We start from the raw sequence: 17464 nt of genomic DNA, 5'->3' as shown, positions 1-17464 counted from the left end.
GCGTTTGTCACATCATAATGGTTAGTGCGGCGTCCTGATGAATCGCATTTAGGAAAATGTACAGAGCAGAGAATGACAGATTAGCCTGTTTCTGGTCTGTCACTGATAGCCGCCTTCAAGAGCAGCATATTAATGCTCCTCTTGTATATTGGGCTGAAGAAATATACATCACGGTGTTCAAACAGACTCAGCTATTAGAACCAGACTGAGCAGCACTTGCTAAGCATGATGAGAAGCAATTTGCTTCCTTCCCCTCTAGACACAATCCCTGAGTGAGATGAAAGCCAAGCTCTGCTACTGTAATCCATCTAAATGGCCGGCTGCAGCAGCCTTTCATGCAGCCACCACGATTGATCTCCACTCTCACTAACTCTCCCTTTGTTTCTCAACCTTTCTTCTTCTCTGCCTATTGTAAGAAAACCTCTGAAACTGGACTTTAAACGCATGCAACACTTTCTCCCAGAGAGATGAATTACTTTATTTATTTATTTTGGTTGTGATTGATAAAGGTGCAGCTTCTCTTTTTTTTCTGCCCTCAGTTTTGACTCCTAGGTAAGCTGTCTTAACTATGTGTGACTTGAGGTAGCTTGAGAAGAATATCTGAAAAATGGAATTTAAAAAATACTTTAATTATGATTTATTATCTAATATTGGTTGTGTCCAATGATAGTATTCTAGAAATACAAATGAGCATCAACCAAGAACTGACATCAAAAGAGAAACAAAAGTAATATTAATATCAACCCAAATTAAAACGTAAAGAGTATTATATACAATTAACAAACAATTCAACTGAATAAATGTGTAATAAACATCATGTGCAAACCATTTTTTTCTGGCTAATATCAAAGGACTAGATTAAATATCAGGTTTATAATCTTGATTACTTCTTTATCTTTTTTTCAGTTTTGAGAAGTTTGACTTGTTCTGTGTCTTTAAAAAAAGAATCGGTTTCACAGGTGACCATGTTTCCTTAAAGAGATTTTAATCAAAATTGTCAAATGCTGTCTGTCTTCATTTGATAAAGGAAGGACTATTTGAATTTAGGATTTCTTCAACATCTAATTTTGTTTCATTTGTGATCATGTGCAATCTGTTTCACAATATAAATTTAGAATAAATATAACAACAAAGTCCAAAAATGGGTGGAACTAACAAGTAGTTTCATTAATGTATTAATCTACCAATAATAATATATCAGAAAGTAGTGAAAATGTCCATATTGTTCTGAACTTAGCAACAATTATATTTGAGAGGGAAAAGCAGCAAATAATGTTGAAGAATTTAAAAAAAAAGAGATAGTTTTAAAGTTTTACTTGAAAATTCACTATAATTATTAATCAGTTATCAAAAAAGGTGCTTGATTAATTATGTTTCATCTAATGTAACATTAAGATCACCATTAGTGATTATAAAGAAATATAACTTCACAGGGCAAAGTTAAAAAATAGTAACTGACAGTGACTTTAACGATCAACAAGTATTTCTCTTAATTAACTGATGAAAGTCAGCAAACACGAGTAAGATGTCAGAAAATAGAAAAGCTATTTTCTGGAGTCTGACATTTTACATTTTATTAGTATTTCATGTTCAGCCGAATTAAAAAAAAATGGTTTAAACAATGAATTTAAAAAAACAGATTTCTTATTTTTCTTTAAAAAGAAAAAAACAACTTGAGTTAGCGTACGTATTTATTGAAGTAGTAGTAGTAGTAGTAGTAGTAGTAGTAGTAGTAGTAGTAGTATTTACTGAGAGAATTTCAAGATAGTTGTATCTGAACCCTAAATGGCCAACAGTGTCTGCTCCTCTCATTTATATTGAAAATAATGAAGCAATAAATGTTCCATTAGCATTTGTTTAGACATGAGTATACAGAGGACCTTACATAAAAAGGTTACAAAACAGAAAGCAAATGTGCACTAACCCACACACACACACACACACCTGGAAGAAGACAAAGAGTTCAAACACACAAATTCAAACAGATGCTGATAAGCTGCTACGAATGCCTCATAACTGCCTGACTGCAAACAGCCAATCAACCCAGAGAAGAGTTATGATGTGGTGTCAAACCACTAAAACCAGAATCTAACTCCCAGAAACAGGGAGAAATATATTCTTATGACGCACTTTTATCATATTTGACTCAAGATTAAATCTAAAAGCTGTGGGAAACTAGCGCAAAAGTCGGAGGCAGGTAGCAGGCTGACAGGCGCCTCCTCGGTGTTGTTTTGACATGCCCGGCTGACGCAAATCTTGTGACTCAGTATCAACATTGGACCGTCCACGGCTCTGCCTGGTTGACCTTTCACCATCTGTCCTTAATGACACAGCCGGGGAGCATGTGACCACTGCAGGTACACAACAAGACTGTGCTTACTCACTGCAGATCAGAGGGAGACACAAGTGGACACCCACTGAACTGGCCGTGAACTCAAATTACATCGACTGCCGGTTTCCTTTTGCGCTTTATGACCTGTTTGGGTCGTTCAAGTCGACACACTCTGACTGCAAACTCATCAGGGCTCAAACTTTTTTTTTTTTTTGCCGTAGTCATTTTAAGCCGTAATTGATCTCCTCTGGATGTCGCACGAGTTAAAAACGTCTTTATTGCTACAGGTTTTGCAAGAGCGAAGAATGGCAGGCTATCAGATGTCAACATCCGCCATCCACCCATAAACTCTGTGCTCTGAGGTCATTTCCTCCTGTTGCTTTGGATTACATTCTCACTCCTAACCAGGAACACAGTGATGGGATGAGCAAATCTCACACTTGGGTTTATTGGTTTACTAAGACATGCAATTAAGAAATAGATAAATATCTAAAAAATTTAAAACGCCTTCCGTACACAATTGAGGGGTAGGGGTTAATGAATGAAGTGCCGCATTTGTGACGTGCATCAAAGTCAGCGGGAGGTGGAGGTGGGGGTCGAAGACAGGCACACAGAGCTCCTCCCTCTCAGACTGGACATTAAGTTTCATGTTCAGACAAATATTAGCCATTTTGACTTAAATTCTGTGAAAATATAAACACATTGTGTCTTATTCTAGTGGTAAAAAGTAACTCTATATACTCAAGCGCTGCACAATTTTAAGTTGCTTGTATTTATTTCTTTTTTCTGCTATTTCTACTCCATTACAGTTCAGAAGCAAATGTCATGCTTTTTACTCCCAGTGTTTCCTCTACATTCATTTAGGAGTGGATTCCTAAATCCTAGCTGCTGCGCCTTCAAAATTGTTTTTAATTAATTAATTAATTAATTAATTAATTGGATCCCGGTGGTAAAATTCAAAGACTACGTGGCAGATAAACTATGACAAGTAGGTAAAAGACTTTTAGCAGCTCCAACTTTAAAGTGAAGAGCAATCCATCCAGCATGTACATTATTGTGAAATTCACCATTTTGCATATGAGGACTCTTACTTTTGATACTTGGAAGTGTATTTTGAAGCTGACACTTTTATACTTCTACTTAAGTTTGTATATACATGCATTGTTTTTAATTGTAGAAGAGCCTTTCTACACTGTGGTATCACTACTTTGACTTAAATACAAGATCTGAGCACATTTTTCCCCTGTAGTCAAAAGTCATAATGGACTTTTGCTGCATTAAACGAGATCACAATCTTTCCTACACATGACCAAGAGTTGCCATTAAAAAAAAAAAAAGTCCTGCAAGTGCAGGCAGCCAAAGTTTTTATACAGAAACGTAAGCATGTCTCAGTCAAGCTGACAGATGCAAGTAACTGCTTGGAACACTGGGCCTCCAAAGGTGTCGCTCAACACAACTGCAGAATATTTCCACGTGGCAGCAAATCAAATATCTGTAAATCAATATTTGGTCAACTGATGCAAAATGCAGCTGACATGGAGGAACTCCTCAAAGTATGACTGGACTTCTCTCAGCATGTCTGCTGTGAACATGCCCTGGTGCCCTGGTCCATGGATTTTATGGGCTCAGCAGAAAGCTGGCTGATATGTATCCACGTACAGATCACTCCCCCATAGGAAGGGCTGTACTCATGGATTTAACCCAACACACAGACTTTCATGTTTTCCATTCCACATCTGTGTGCAACAAACGGAAAACCCATCGGGGTAAACGTCATGCCACCAGTTTTATGCTTTAAATTCACAGCTTTCTCTCGCTGTAGAATTAATCCCCCTCCCCCTTGCTTCCTTCTCTGTACCACGATTGGAAAAAAGGCCATCATGAGGAAAAGTACGAGGCACGGTGGGCCACTAAGTGCACAGACAGGATCTCCTCCTATGGCTGCCTGCTGTGAAATGGCAAAAAGCCACCGACGGCAAATCCTGCTGAGCTCGTTGTAAGCTTACAGGTTTACAGTGCAGCACGGGGGCTCGGTGCAGGAAGTGGGCACATTACTGCACTTCCACGCCCACAGCCTCCCCATCTCCTCCCACCACTACAGCAACCACCTGTGCTGGTCTCACAGGATGCCCCCCTCCCCTGAAAGCCTCTTCTCCTACCCGACGCGAGCTCCGTTACAGCTGCACTTCTTTAGCAAACCGCACGCTGAACGCACTTTGTTGTTTTACACTTCACTGCCTCAACAACATCAATGGAGATTTAGTTCACTGTAAAACTGCCTCCAAATGCACATAGTCATTACCGGGTTGGTTTCACTCCACAGAAAAACTAATTTAAGTCTCGTGGTATTTATCTATACAGATCGTTTTGGATTCATTTAATATCTGCTTTGAATATTTCTGTCTTCGTTTTATTGGAATTACTTTCTATAGAATACATTGAGAGTCTTTTTTCTGCTGAATTCTATTTAAAATATTAGCTTTTAATTCCACAAAAACCTTTAGGTTAAAAATACTGCAATTTCTATCTAAATTACATTTTTTCCCCATATTTTGTGGCATTCTATGAAGTATAAATCAGTTATCAGCAGCTTAAATGACTTAATTTTACACGAGGTTGCTTCATGGTTTGAAAGTGATGCTAAGCTAGTTTTCAAAAGGAATCCCATTAATCCCACATTTATTAAGACACTGCATTGGTGGTATTGCATTTCTTTACAAAATCGACATTATTAACTTCTGGTAATGTAGACAAACTGCTGTTAATAATGTTTTGCTGGTGAAAAATGAGCTTTTGTATCGAAGAGTACTACATCTTTGTGCTTCTGCTATTTAAGCTAACACTAGCTTCTCAGTTAGCTGAGAAATGCTTCAGAGTCCCAATTTTTTTTTTTCACAAAACTATGAAGACAATAAGCTTAAAACAGTGACATGATTTATTTAATAGTTTAATAGAAGAAAACACAAATTCTGAGTAGTTTTTTCTCAGAACAAAAAAACAAATATCAAAGAAATACCGTTTCTTGAAAGCTACTGCTTCTTTTTTTTTTCTTCTAAATTTCAGCTTTCTCTGTGAACAGACACTTGTTTTGAAGTCTTAATGAATATTAATTAGCTGCAGCTGAGTAAATTTGCTGGCAACAGCTGTCAGTTATATTAAATTGCAGCTCTCCTAGTTTAAAAATTACTAACACTCAAATTGCAATTCTGACACACCTAATTATTCAATTGCATGTTCATTAAATTGGCAGAAATCCCAGAGACATCAAACAAGGACAAATAAAAATATCCGTGTGACTAAATAGCATTTGGGTCAAGTGAGGGATATGTTTTGCTGTACTTTGTGTGAACTGTCATAAGGTGGATGTCGTGCAGTCGAGTTCACTGCTCTTGTGTAATCGTCAAGTTCAAAACCACGCAGCTCTAATGATGACACGAACGTGAGACGTTGTTGGCTCTAATATGTGAACTCACAAAAACAAACGAGATCAAATCGCTGCGTGTACTGAATCATCAATAGCTCTTCGCTGCCACTCAGAGAAGCATGCTTATTATTTTCTATTTATACCTCGTTCATGAGCTGCAGATGTCAGCGCCCCATGTTAACATGCCAAACGCACACAATGGGAGTGTTTTGTTTTTGCAGGGTGTCTCTGATGTGCAAGCAGTACAAATAAATCCACGTAGGGAGGAATTGCAACCTCTGCCACGGCCGGTGTCATCTCAGAGTTCAGGGTGATAACTGAGCGGCTCTGGCAGACGGACAACAAGGTCCTGCCGCTGGGGGTCATCCCTGCTCCCTCCCCTCCCCTCCTTCGCTGAAACAATGATCTCACTACACGTACCAGGAATCCGCTGATTGTTTGAAATACCTTCCACCATGCTCGACTGAGCTCCACTTCTTTTTCCCATCGACCCGCAGCCCAGAGAGGGGAGGTGTAGGTAAGAGGGGTGGGGGGAAGACAAAATGACCTTGGCAGGAAACGTCCAGCCCTCTAGCAAGATGGGAACTAGCTTCATTCTGGCCCGTACAACTAATGGTTTAAATTTCAGGCAGTGACTACAAAGCCACTGTAACTCAGTAAGACTGATCGGAAAACACTGAGCATGATTCTTGGCAGTGAAAGTGAGGAATCTGAAACTGATGCTGAAGGTGAGATGTGCAAAAAAAAAAAAAAGTGAGACCTGGATTTTGAACCTGATATTAATACTGGAGAGGAATAAAAATAAAAGCGTTTTCCCATGATGTCATATTTTTTTTAATTCTGTTCAAGATATGTTTAAGGAAATCATTTTCATTTGAATAAACTTTATCATCAAAGGCGGCAGTAGCTGCAGATATGAAATGACAGTACGTTTTAAATGGTTGAAACCTTCAGAATTTAAATGACTTACATAATATATAATATCTGCAGGTAAGCAAAAGAAACACTCTTTTATTGGTAAAGACCTAAATACGTCCATAGCATTGATCAGCACGTATCGAAAGCTTGCATGCAGATTTTACGGGTATTTCCACATATGTATTGACAGTGTTGGCTTCCCTTTGTCCATTTTTGCTGTTGCTAATTAAGAAACCCTAATGCTCCTTCACAATGGACCCAAATGTCACGTACCATTGCACGCCTACCAGATACATGTATTTTATTTCTAGAGGACTGTTTTTGGGTATCTTCTTGTAGGTGCTCTACGCAAACCCTATTTTTATCTCTCAAAGTTAGATACCAAAGTCAGTCACTGATCTTTAACATATGAAGAAAACAAATCACATTAACAGAACTGCCAAAAACAATGCAAAGACCTTTTAAACACACAAAACAATCAAATCTTACTGCTCAGAAACAAGGTCCACTTTTTAGCTCATTTGGAACCTTTTGATCACACCACGAGCTTCCTCAGCAGATGCTATTTTTTGGACTTTGATCAACTATCTTAAATAAATATACAAAAACACAGCAATTATAACATTTCTTTTGTGCTGTTTCTTGCTTTGCAGTCCACACCATTAGATCTTACTGCAGCTTCTGACACTGTTAACCGTGTACTGGGGAGGCATATCAGCTACACCTTTAGATTGGTTTTATTCCAATCTCTCTTGTAGGAAATGCTATGCGGCCTTCACAAAGTGCCATTGCTCTACTTCTCAGTTCACTCATGGAGTGCCTCAAGGCTCAATCCTTGGTCCTTTACAATTCTCTATTTTTACGTTACCTCTAGGTCAAATCTTCTACAAGCACCATATCAATTTCCATTTTCATGCAGATGACTCCCACATCTATTTCTCAGCTGGGCAACATCCAAAACTGCCTCACAGATGTCTTATCAAAGCTTTCATTACAGGTTACTATTATTATCACAGGACCAGACTCTTCCAATGAGCACATCACCTCCCACTTGGGTTCTCTGCAGGAATTCAGGTGTTATCTTTGATAGCGAGTGCAATTTCAACTACGGGATGAAATCAGCTGTTCAGTTTTGCTTCTTGCACCTTTGAAATATTTAAAAAATTGTATCCTAACTCGCTGTAATTGGGTCTTAACTGATACAACTTATCAAAACCTGAACTAGTCCAGAATGCTGCAGCAAAGGTCTTCATTAAATCCAGTAAAAGGATCCATGTAACGCTAATTTTAGCATCCGTCCACTGGCTACCTGTGTGCTTCAGAATTGGTTTTAAAATTTGAATGATTACCTTAACGGCACACTTGGGGTTAGCCCCTAATTACATCTCCGACGTGCTAATCCCTTAAGAGCCTGAATGCAGCCTGAGATCCTTTGGCAGAGGTCTGTTAGTAATCCCTGGTCGAGGCCAAAAAATAGAGGAGCCTTCGGAGTCAAGACCACTGATTCTGTAATAAGTGGCGAATCAAGATCAAGCAGTTTATTCTTTTCAATCTCTGTTTAAAACACTTTTGAGGATTTAATTCACTTAAGCAATTTTATTCTCATTGTTTTATTGTTACAATAGGACATTTCTATAGTAAGTCTACGTTAATTTAACACTATGTGGTAATTTATCATTTGTTCAAACATTATTTCTTTACTTTCCATTGCTTTCTATTTTAATTTAAGCAATTCGATTTTCTTTGAGCTCATCTCACAAATGGCCTTGAATATACTTCGATATCCTATTTTAATCACACTATCACTGACACTCAGTCGCTCTTGCTGCATTCAGGAGTCTGCACGCGTTATAAACAGGCACCATAAATACTCAGTTGTTGGCGACATACTGTCATATTCACACACCGTAATGAGTTTTACACCAATAACTCAGCAAGAGGAAAGAACGGTGATGACTGCAGTGACACCGACAGGTTTTTTTTTTACTGTTGCAGTGTACCCTGCGATGTCAGTGAGCAGAACAAAAGGGTGTCACATAGAAGGATATGACCTCAGTCTTTAGAGGAAGAAGCACACAGCAGCATTCTTCTGTCTGTGCGTCAACGAGGACAACCGAGCCGAAACTAACACTTTTCATTCTAATGCCATTTACTTGGACATCTTTATATTTGCAAACACAAATGTTTGCAACCAACAGTCAATACATTCATTCCATCAGAGGCACATGTGGTGAGGGTGTTAGGGGGAGTTGGGCTAAAAGTAGAAGACACTTTGTAACTGAAAAAAGTAGGAGATGAAGGAGGTAGTCTATTTTACATTTGCCGTACTTCACTCTTATTTTATGTGTACATTATTTCATTTGAAGTACTTATAAAAGCAATGTTATTTTACAGGTTTGGCAAATTAGCCTTATTTCAAGTTTAATGTTTGGTTTGGTTAATAATTAGCAATTTAGCTCAATATTTTCATTTTGTGGAAAATGCATTGATATTGAATCTAATTTTTAGATTTTGGTGCAGAACTTTTCTTACAATTTTAGCTATTGATGTAGGTTATGTAGTCTCTTGAGACACAAACAACTATGTCATGTAATTTTCCATATATATCAAATTCAGGCTGTTCAAAACAACTGCTCAAATCAGTATTCTCATCAAGACAATCGTACGTTTACTGGTCTATAAATGATGCTGGAAAAAAAAGAACTTGTTTATATCACACGATCTTCATTTGCAGTTGTGACTTAACTGTAGAAATAAAAAAATAAAGTATTTCTCATCCACATTGCCTTAAAAAAAAATTCATTGATACTCTTGACCTTGGAAAGAATCTCCATCTGATAATTAAGATCATGTGACACGACCGGAGCTCCAGAACAAGCTACTAAACAGACTACGGGGTGAAATGGTTTCGTCAACTAGAAATACAGCCCGCAGAAATGAAATTGCAATTTGGTCACTGCACCTTCAAGGTGCATCGCAAAGAACATTCTAATGAGGCTGAAGATTGACAGTAAAGACGAAGCCTGCATGTGTGATTAGAGGTGGCTGCTGTCTGGTCAGCAGGAAGCTTCCATTTCACATGTGACTCAGCAGCTGCAGAGAGAAAACTGATGACAGACCAGCAAGAGGGCTTCAAATTGAGACTACCACTGCTACTGTGCTTCAGTGTTCCCCAGGAGGACTCAGATGAGACCCAACCCCAGAGACACACTCTGTTTACACCGCCGCGTTTTCACAGCAAACTGCTCTAATTTGATATGGTATGCATATCATTTCTATGGTGGCAGCAGGGGGGGGTGGGCTCTGGGGACCACACAGAAAACGCTGTTTACTATGAATAACCTATCCAACCCCTAAGAAAACCCAGCATGAATATATGGAGGAGTTAGTCTTGCTAGATGCCGTGATAATGGCACCGTTACCGTTACCTAGGTGAATATCTAGACTCAGTGAAAGCACTTGATGAGGCTTCTTTGGCCGCCATTTTCACAGTGGGCCCAAGGGGGGGAAGAAACACTGTAACACACATGTCACTCACATTCTGTGACGCTTGGAAAAAAAAAAAGAAAGACCACACACAAGTCAGTGGAATTCAAAAACAACATGCAAAAGGCTCCATCAAAGGCCTCCTTTAAATACGGAGGCGTGGGTTTCACACAGCACGGGATGTGTGTGCATTCAGGAGCATGCTCAGAAATAACCGTAACACATGCTTAAGTCTTGTAGCTATTTTTATCGAGCTAGGTGCCTCCAGTGGCGAATTTCACAACTGAAGTGTCCATGTGACAGCACAAAAACGCATAGAAGACAGTTAGATAGAAAAGAAATGAAAATTCAGAATGAATTTTGGAATGCTGACTGCTAGATTAGAAATTTCAAACTGAAATTAAAGTCAAAGAAATTGTCAGAATCAAGATAAAGAAAATTCTTAAAAGAAAATTTACGTTTTTGTGAGACTTAAAGTTTTTGAACATTAAATTTTTGAAATTTGAACAGACTGAAGACATATTTTCCTTCCTTTTCTCAGAGTTCTAAATACATCAGTGTTGAATTCTAAAATGAAATACTTGAGAAAAGAATTCTAAATTTAATTGGATCATTATGAAACTAAAGTGATAGTTCCTAGAATTTAGATGAAAGTCAGAATTCTAACAATAAGTGAAAACGATTAATTTAACAAAATTTTAATAATTTAAGTCACTTTCAAATGAGATGGGAGATTAGGACAGAGAAAGTATCAAGTTTAATATATTTGAGTAAAAATCTAAAAGTCTTCAACATAGGAATAAACATGTTTAATTCTCAAATTTTGAAGGTCAGGGACACGTGGACGACTGAGTTGAGAAATGAATTTACTGTAATAAGAAAACAAGATTTTTCAGGGTTTTTTTCCCCCTTTTTTGAAATTAAAGCAAAAACTGATACTCGTTTCTACCTTCAGTTGAGAGTTAAATGCAATTTAATGACAATAATAATCAGACAAAAAAAGAGTAATTTATGTTAATTTTGAAAAACTCTGAAAGTCTGAAATTGAAGTTTAATTATTGCAATTTTGACGCTTAAGTCAGATGTTTCTATATTGTCAAAAAAATTACATTTATTTTTAATTTTAGGGCAGATCGAGGCTTTGTGACCAAAAAAAATATTAATACATTGTTAAAAGAAAATGTGATATCTCTGCTTGATTTCAGACTTATGTGAGGAACTAGAAATTCCAGGCAATTCATTCCAGAATAATTATGATAAAACTGAAAGTCACATTTTTATATTAAATGATATGTGTGTTTTCATAATTCAATGGAGGATCAAGACCAAGAGAAGATGACTGAACTGAATTCAGAAATAAATTTTTATGAAGAAAATGTGAATTAGTTATTCAATGACAATTTTCACAATTTTAAACATCAATTCCGTCATGAATTTAAAATAATTCCAAGAATGAAGGAGTTTTGTGCACAAAAAAATAAATTATTTTATCCCAACACCTGCTTTTACCTTATATTTCTTGGATTTCTCTTAACTATTTGATCAGTCTTGATATTAATTACTACTCAGATAATTCTCTCTCTAGAGAAACGTTGCATATTCAACAATCTGTGGCTTATGATATGTGTTTATGCACTGCAAATCACTGCTAAAAAACACAAAGAAATCCAACAAACTGCTCTGAGTAAAGTTCTTTGTGTGTTTAAAGCTCTCCACTTCAGGCTTTTCTCTGCACACAGTTCCAGACTGACATCTTCTGAGCTCACGGTTGGTTCCAGCTTAAGCTGAATGTAAGAAAACCAAATGTGACAGAAAACTCTGCACTGAGCTGTGGATGAAAGTTTTATACAGATCTCAGTGGAGCTCAAGCAGCAGCAGCGGCAGTAGTAGTAGTAGTGGTAGTGGTAGTAGTGTTGCACTAATCCAATACAAACAGGTCATTACACTGCACTAAATGTCTTCTCCTCATTCAGTGAATGCCACTTTTGCATTCTTCTAAACTGCTTCAGTACCAACTAAACCTCCAAACCGCCCCGTCTTCCAGTGTTTTAATTCCAGAGCTATTAAGACCAGATGTACATCAGCATGTTTTGCAGAGTTATGAACTTATGTACTACAGGAATGGGCTGCTCGCAGAGTTCAGAAGGTGAAGCTCTCCGCTCGAGGCAGCAGGACCAGCCCATGAGATCATCCAGCAGGTTTGACGCAACTACCAGGATGATTTACGTTTCTTGATAATTTCTTACAGGCAACACAAGCAAAAGAAAGACGAAGAAGAAAAAACAAAACACAAAACCAAAACAGAACAATTAGAAAACTGCCTGCGGTGTTTTATATTTGATAGCTTCTTGGCAGGAGTGTGTGCCGAGCAGCAAACACGCAGACAGGCACTGACTCTGCACAGACTGACGGTGAGCTGCCGGGATAATGCAATCTGATTTCACACGCCGAGCCACAACGCCAGTGCACAGCGCTGCCGAGAACGCCAGGAGGACGAGAACGAGCAGCCATGCCATGACGGAAGGGGAGAAGGGATCGCAGCAGAGAAAGAAGGAGAGAAGGGAAACAATAGCTCTTGGTGTAAAGTGCAGGATCTGAGATTTCTCCCAGCAGTGCTGTTCCATCTACGCCTCACACTGGCAGCAGCCCAGTCAAACATGCCTTTGTGCTGACGTGGGAGAGCTATGGGAACATGTTTTTTTTTTTTTTTTTTTTTTTTCCAAGCCAAGGCACTGACTTGAGATGTTGGGCTGAGCTGGTGGGGGTTACTGAAATATCTTCAGTGATGCAAACAATACTTTAAAGATGCTGAGAGAGAAGGCGATGCATGAGAGACGAGGAGCCTTTTGTTTCTGCTCTCCTTTCAAGCTACACTTCTGCTGTCTCTTTTCACATAAATCAGAAATGATGCATCCTCGCAGACTGCTGGGATTGTCTTCAGGAGAAAATTCATCTGCGATCGCAGCGAGAGATCGCCCCGTCGCATCCTACTCCAGCTGCAATTTCATGAATCATTAACCCATAAGTGCTTGGTTACTTTTGAGCACGAGCGGCTTCTTCTGTCATCAGCATTTTAATTAGCTTGATAGGAAACTTTCAGGCTGCACAAAGCAACGATTGCGACCGGCAGAAACACGGAGGAGGGATGTTACAGTTCCCAACGAAAAAAGCCACGAACAAAAGGGGTGGGTGGGAGGGGGGGGTCGGGAGGGTCACATGAAGGGATCTTGTTGCCGTGTGGGATTTCAGCTGTAGGCTGGGAACCCTGAGGGACTCATTATGTTAAGATCCCCCAAAAACAGCCTCGCTCGGGCTGAGAGACGTTCCCAAGAAACGCACAAGTGGAGAGATGTAGGTTATATAATGACAGGGAGTTGGTCCAACAGTTACTTGTGTTTTAAAGGACTTAAGTGTGGTCTAGCTTCCTTCATTTGGAGGTGTTCCAAAATCCCAGAACAAATCGTGGTGCTTTAACCAAATCAGGTTTTTGGGAAGGTGAACACTCCAAATAGGGTTGGACAATGAAGTCAAGTGCTTGGCTGCTATTTCTGAGAATTTTGGGGAGGCTAAGCAAGTAAGTTCACCACTAGGATTCCTTTACAGGCTTTGTTTCTGTTTCAAATTACACTGAATAAAATAATAAATTCATTTTCCTTAAAAATGTACCCTTAAGATGGCTTTAACAGCCTTTTTTTTACTGCCACATTAAATACACTGAAGATGTGAAACATTACATCTGAAAAACACAGCTAATGTTCCATCTTTTGTTCCCCCAGATGAGGTAACTATTGGTCATTTAAATAAATGATGCAACAATATTTATTTCCGGTGTATTATCTGTATATTTTGGCAGGTGGAAACAAAAAAAGCTGGTCAGAATGAAGGTGTGGGTACATATCGCGCCATATGTTGTTCTACAAAACAGCTTTGACTTTGAAGCTGGATTTTTTTCAGTAATGAAGGAGGGAATTCAAAAACATGTGATGCAATAGCCGGGCAACAATTCGGTACGATCCTTTACCGCTGTTCATTGGAATCATATTGTAATTATACAATTAGAATTTCATCTAAAGCCCAAAAACGTAATCCAGCGGGAGGCTTGATTAAAAACAAACACAAGATATTGCAATTTTTCATTGCTTAATTGCATTGTTGCACACATTTGACGCCACTGTAACCATATTGTAAAAAGGGGTCTTATTGCTTTTGTGATATTGCTTTCAAAAATTACTCAGCTCTGCTCTGATTTGTTACAGCAAAGCCATAAGACAAAACCTTTTTCTAAAAATTGAGAATAGATAAGTGTTCACTCGATGGAGAAGTCTCTGGAATGTTTCCAGTAGGATACAAAAAAACACTGACAAATGGTCTGTTTTACTAATTCCACGTGTTAAGAGCACAAAAGGAAACAGATCTCCGTTGGAACTTCAAATATTACCGTTTGTTGACTGATATGAGAGATGTGCATCATTACCTGTCTATTAACTTGACCATATGTGATGCTAAAAATCCAACATTATTCCATTTACCTCCTGTTCCTTATTCTATATTGACGGACAAAGAACACAGACGACGACGGTGATGCAAGCAGGAGATAAAGCGATGGCAGATTGGATGAAGTGGCATTTAAGCCTGACTGAGTCACTGTGGGGTTTACAGTCACCCACCCCCTCCTCCCCCTCATCACAAAAAAACAGAGGATTGCTATGCATGGGAAACGGGAAAAAAAAGGCAGCGGGGGCTACTGTACAGAACAAAAGGCTCCGTGCGTAAAAACTGCGCATGAGTGCCGCCGCCATGCACGTGTTGTGAAAGCAAAGCGATGTCAGTGGCAATGTGTTTTCACGTGAAGCCTTCCCCTTCAAAAAAATAACGACACTGATTACAAAGATCCTACTACTACTACTACTACACAACACCACACCTGCACCTCCTCAACTCCAAATACATCCGCAGCGCTGCAGCGTTGGAATCGCATCATTGTGCGTGTGTGCGTGTGTGTGTAAGTGTTTCAAAGGAATAGCAGCAGAAATGCGACACGTCATGACATGAAGCGGTTGAGGGGAGAGCGGAGGGTGATGCTGCGATGCCCAACAGACAAAGAGATGCCGTGGATGTTGTCACCGCTCCCTCAAAGTGCTGTATCACCGCGTTTAATGGCAGCATCACTGCGCTCCGCGTACGATTTCGAGCGCAAACACGTGGCAATCAAACAATAGTCATCCCGAAATAAACACAATTATTATTCAGCTGCGTGCACACGGTGGACACACGCGTCTGTGGCAAAGTGAACAAAGCAAAGCTGGCTTGAAGCAGCAAAAAAACAAACAACAAAAAAAAAACCGCACGACTGACATTTAATACAAAATCGATCTTTCCAAGAGGATTACGCATGACACAATGCGCAACTAGGTAGTGATTTCTAACATTTATAAAACGTTTCTCCCCCCCACAAAATAGCATTTTTATCGACTTGCATCACAGCACAATTCACCACTGACTCCTACATAATAAGACTGACGGGGACTGACTAAGCCACTACTGCAGCATCCATTCACATGACAATGCAGGACCGCGCGTAAAAGGCGCAGCTTCCTATTAAAAATCACAGTTGTGCTTGATTTTTTTTTAAGATGAAGAAAATAATAATGCTCATTTATTTTCGGTGAGAAAGCGGGAGGCTCGCTGTCGATCTGTTTTAACACAAGGGGTTAACGATAATAAAAATATGGCACCGTCGAGCAAGGGGGATTGAGATGATTCCATTGGCTGTCGGAGCAAATAAGGCTCGTCCTTACACAGCAAAAATATTTAGATGTTGTGTTTTGTTGTACGCGGATTAATGAGGAGGTGTGATGGATTTATTGAGGAAGAGCAGAGTAATAAAACCCCGAGCGCACCACCACCACCACTACGACTACTACTACTACTACTACTCCAACTAATAATAGTGATAAATGAATTTGATGCACATGTAATGACTGAGGGAGGCGTTCAATGACGTTGCAAGTGCCAGCTTCTGTTTCTGGAGCTGGTATCAGCAGCAGCGGCGGCGGCGGCATGCCTGACCCTCCACTGGGATCAACCAGCTACTTTTTTTTTTTTGCAAAAGAAAAAAAAACAGAGAAAGAACTGGAGGGGGAGCGCACACGGTCGCATTGACTCAAAGCATAACAGGATGTGGTACAGAGTTGTGTTTCACTCCTGAACCCGCGTTCACACCCCAACACATTACACCCTTCAATATTCGCACCACACGCCAAGCTTTCAAGATTCATGCATGCGGTTTTTCTTTTTTAAGTTTTTTTTTTTTTTTCCCTCTCTCCATATATCTCATTGGTAGCTTGAAGCCCACCGCTGCGACACTTATGCAAGTTTGCAACTCGGGGTTGTAAAGAGCATCAACAATAGACAGAAACGGAGAGAAAGAAACGTGCACGCCAAAGGAAAAGCTCACCTTTTACTTTCTATTCTGCTCGTATTCCAGCTCCTTTTGTCCGCTTCCCACATAAGTTCTTTCACATGATGACTCGCTTTTGTCGTTTCCTCAAAGCCTCCCGGCTGCAGAGAGGTGACTTCTTCTTCGTCTTCTTCCTTCTCCACAACCTCGGTTATTTCTCACTCGCTATAATGATGATTATTTGCAACAACAACAACAACACAAAAAAAAAGACACACACGAGAGCGTCTGTGATTCGGTAGTGTGCGCGCCTCCGTGCGTGCGTCCGTCAGCGTGTGTGTGTGTGTGTGTTGTTGATCCAGCGCGGCGTGCCGCTCCGTCTCCGCTGTTTGTTACACTCGACTGGAACGCCTACTCGCTCCGTCGCTACATTGTTGACATTCGGCCGCTGACGTCACTCCATCCCCTCATTCACAACATCGTCAGCGCCCGCGCGGCCGTGGCGTTGGCGCCGCCGGGAAGCGCGCACGTACTCCCGGCTTTGTGCGCAGCCGCGTTTGGAGAATCGCTCCGGCGGGCGTCTCGCTCAGATCCCTCCTCTCACCTCCCCCCTTCTCCCTGCTCGCTGCCTCGTCTGCCTTCTCTCCCCCCCCCCTTCTTCCTCCTCCTCCTGCTCTACTCTCACCCTAAACTCCCTCCTCCTCCCTCTTTCTGCACACAGCGGGAATATGACGGTGAAAGATGACACAAGACTTTTTTTTTTTTTTTTTAAACACAAGCTCAGAAACAAACCTGAGATATAATTCAGGCAAAGTGACAATTCTATAAGGACTTTTACCAAAGCTTAAGTTAAATAAATAAATAAATAATTTATTTTTCTAAATATAATGTTTAGCAGAGTGTT

The 17464-nt window shown here is 39.8% G+C and overlaps 1 protein-coding gene across 2 annotated transcripts in view; it reads right to left on the bottom strand.

Moving 5' to 3' along the window:
- The window catches only part of bach2b (BTB and CNC homology 1, basic leucine zipper transcription factor 2b), a 103759-nt gene extending 86821 nt beyond the window's left edge, over positions 1-16938 (bottom strand). For both annotated transcript variants that reach the window (XM_008287249.1, XM_008287250.1), the window contains exon 1: positions 16618-16938. The gene's annotated coding sequence lies outside the window, so the exon portion shown is untranslated. The remainder of the gene's footprint in view (positions 1-16617) is intronic.
- Positions 16939-17464: the final 526 nt, after the last annotated feature.

This window comes from Stegastes partitus, unplaced genomic scaffold, assembly GCF_000690725.1.
Source record: "Stegastes partitus isolate 25-593 unplaced genomic scaffold, Stegastes_partitus-1.0.2 Scaffold492, whole genome shotgun sequence".
NCBI lineage: Eukaryota > Metazoa > Chordata > Actinopteri > Pomacentridae > Stegastes > Stegastes partitus.
The sequence above is the reverse complement of the archived record's forward strand: the minus strand, read 5'-3'. Positions and strand labels throughout refer to the sequence as shown.